The 3871-nt window shown below is 35.1% G+C and overlaps 1 non-coding gene across 1 annotated transcript; it reads right to left on the bottom strand.

Moving 5' to 3' along the window:
• Positions 1 to 2845: 2845 nt before the first annotated feature.
• LOC132915568 (5S ribosomal RNA) lies at positions 2846 to 2964 on the bottom strand. Its single transcript, XR_009659912.1, has one exon. It is a non-coding gene; the product is annotated as a 5S ribosomal RNA (ribosomal RNA).
• Between the last annotated feature and the right edge of the window lie 907 nt (positions 2965 to 3871).

Genomic DNA, 3871 nt, shown 5'->3' with positions numbered 1-3871 from the left:
AACGTTATACGTTGTTACATGATGCTACATAACGTTATGCGTTATTACGTAATAGTATATAAGGTTATACGTTGTTACGTAATAGTATATAACGTTAGACGTTATAGGGTAATACTATATAACGTTATGCACTATTACATAATAGTAGATAACGTTACACGTTATTACCTAATAGTATGTATCGTCATACGTTATTACGTAATAGTATGTAGCGTTATACGTCTTTACGTAATGCTACATAACGTTATACGTCATTCCGTAATAGTATATAATGTTATACATTGTTACGTGATGCTACATAACGTTATACGTCATTACGTAATAGTATATTACATTATACGTTATAAGGTAATACTATATAACGTTAAACGTTTTTACGTAACAGTATGTAACGTCATACGTTATTACGTAATAGTATATAAATTTATACGTTGTTACGTAATGCTATATAACGTTATACGTTATAAGGTAATACTATATACCGTTATACATCATTACGTAATAGTGTATAACGTTATACGCTGTTGCGTAGGGCTACATAACGTTAAACGTCATTACGTAATTGTATATAACGTTATACGTTGTTACGTAATAGTATATCACGTTATACATTGTTACGTGATGCTACATAACGTTATACGTCATTACGTAATAGTATATAACGTTATACGTTATTACGTAATAGTATGTAACGCTATTCGTTATTACGTAATAGTATGTAACGTTATACACTATTACATAATAGTACATAACGTTATACGTTATTACGTAATATTATATAACGTTATACGTTATTACGTAATAGTATATAACGTTATACGTCATTACGTAATGCTACATAACGTTATACGATATTACGTTATAGTATATAACGTTATACGTTGTTACCTAATGCTACATAATGTTATACGTCATTACGTAATGCTATTATAACGTTAAACGTTTTAAAGTAATACTATATAACGTTATACGTTATAACGTAGTAGTATAGAACGTTATACCTTATAACGTAATGCTACGTAACGTTATACGTTATAATGTAGTAGTATATAACCTTATACGTTATAACGTAATACTATATAATGCTATACGTTATAGGGTAATTGTATATAACGTTATACGTCATAAGCTCATACTATATGACGTTATGCGAATCCAGGCTACCATTATTATGTATTGCGTTATATGGTACAACGTTATAATCTATTACGTTATAACGCATTTAGTTATGTAGTATCACGTTATATATTGAAATCTTTCGAAAAGTGACGCAAGTATTAAAGGAAAAAAACGCTGGATATCATACATGCCAGCTCAAAACAGAAAGAAATTACAAAATAGTAATCAGAGACCTACACCAAAGAACAAACAACGCAATGCATACGGTGTCGACAATAAGGACACACAAAAAATTACTGAGTGTCCCGGCGTGTGTCAAATGTGCAAAAAGCTACCTAACAAACTGCTCATACACAGAAAATAGAAACGAAGTAAAATGCTATAATTGTAACGGAAACCACCCAGCGAGCTATAAAGGCAGCGAAATCAGAAAACAACTGCAACGTGAACTATTTCCACCACTTCGAAGCAGAACATACAGCAACTAGATATTACGGAATCAGATCCAGCACCAAAGAATACAATACCTATCGAACACTAATCATAGAAACATCAACACCTTTGGTAGTGTCACTGTGATCTTGGAATATGGAATAATCATATTTTACATACCAGTTCGCATACCATAGCCATCAAAACTACAATTAAGCAGTAACAGCAAACCCGTGTGCCGGCATCCAGCGATAACCCCTCTACAGGAGCCAAAACCTTGATACAAAAATCCTCTCAAGTCAGCACTCGACATTTCATTCCTATTTCTGTTCTGTTCATGTGACATTCTGTACCGTTACTCTGTCAGTTTTGTAATAAATTGTGAAACAACTATCAATTGTTATTAATTGTAGTACGAATCTCTCACCTTACGTGTGGAACGTGAAATAATTTCGAACCGCCGCGACAGTACCACTTGAAGTAAAAAGATATTGTTTGGTCTGAAGGACCTTAACTATGAAAATGCCAAGATTCATGGAGGGTCCTTAAGATTATTGAGGGTACGCAATAAGGGTGTGTAGATATCTGGCAGGAATCTTGCTCGCGGCGTGGTGTGAGCTTTGTTAGAGAGTCGCCGGACATAACAAGCAGATGTACTTACGAAGGCGTTACCGACACCAAGATTTCAATATTTATGACAAAAATTAGGTCTGAAAAATAAGAATAATATTAAAAAGTAATTGTTTGTAAAGATTTCGAGTTTTAGGAAGGGTGTTGAAGTAATACTCACTTCTAGGAAAACTACATCTTCTTTAGCGTTTAGTTTTCTTATTCCGCGAAGCTATTGAGTATTGCTTAGCTCTAAATCAATTCGAAGGGCCTTTCAGTCTCATAGCCTTTTCTAGGAACATGCTACGTACTGATGGTGCAGCGGGGTATAAACATGCCGGTTCTTCGTAATTATATAAATATCCATAGGCCCATTGCTTCGAAGCTCCATAGTAAAATAACGCTGCGGATCTGGATTACCGTACACTGTACTTGTACTTATACTTACTTGAATATATTTCCATTATACATTCATCCGCGCATTTTCACTCTCTATTTCGAGATAAACCTCAACAGCTTTTGATGTACAAAAAAAAAAGAATATTTAGAAAAATATAAATGTGTGTAAAAATACAAATGATATAATGTATGGTAATACCAAAACATTAATTTTTTCGATGCTTAAATTATAGATTATTGAAAGTAGATCGTTAAGGAAAGTAAAAGAGATTGGAAAAATAAAGAAAACCAACACCACACGGAGTTCCCAAGCGGTCACCCATCTAAGTACTACCCGTGCCCAGCGTTGCTTAACTTTCGTGATCGGACGGGAACGAGTGCACTCAACGCGGTTTGGACGTTGGCTGAAAAAAATGGTTTTGTTATTTGCTTTTGTTGGAGCGATGCTCACTTCTAAGAAAATCCTATATCTTGTTTAACAACGCATACTTCCCGAAAAAGTGGAAAAAAGCCAAAATAATAGCAATCACAAAAAAAAATAAAGACGGCTCATCACTCACAAACCTACGACCAATAAGTCTCCTCCCCAACATAAGCAAAGTATTTGAAGTAGTCATCAACAACCCCCTAACTACATTCTGCAAAAAAAAAAAACATTATACCAGAAAACCAATTTGGCTTCCGACACAAACACTCCACACTACACGCGACAAACAAACTCACGTCAGACATCTGCTGGGCACTAAACGCAAAACAACGAGTAGCCGCCTGCTTAATAGATCTCGAAAAAGCCTTCGACACAGTCTGGATCACAGGCCTCATTTATAAATTAATAAAAAAAAACTTCCCGAGATACTTAATCAAAATAGTATGGGACATGATCACAATCAGAACATTCCTAATGACCGAGGGTTCTCATACATCGAACAAAGAATTCACCATAAAAAACGGACTCCAACAAGGAACTGTAAACTCCCCGCTACTCTTCAACATATACAACAGTGACATATTAAACCTGTTCGACATGAACAAATCTACCCACAAACGCTCCATAGCCTTCGCAGACGACCTAATCATCTACGTAACAGGCCGCAAAACTAAAACAATAAACACAGACCTCCAAGAACTATTCGACAAAATCAACGATTACTACCACACATGGAAACTAAGAATCAACGCAAACAAATGCGAAAGCATACTGTTCAAACCCAAAACCAGCGAAATCGGCCCAGCAGAAAGAAAACACTGCAAAAATTTCCAATTAAAAGAAAAGGCATCCGAAGAGTCAATCATACCGCACAAAAACTGCGTA

Source organism: Bombus pascuorum, chromosome 17, assembly GCF_905332965.1.
Source record: "Bombus pascuorum chromosome 17, iyBomPasc1.1, whole genome shotgun sequence".
NCBI lineage: Eukaryota > Metazoa > Arthropoda > Insecta > Hymenoptera > Apidae > Bombus > Bombus pascuorum.
The sequence above is the reverse complement of the archived record's forward strand: the minus strand, read 5'-3'. Positions and strand labels throughout refer to the sequence as shown.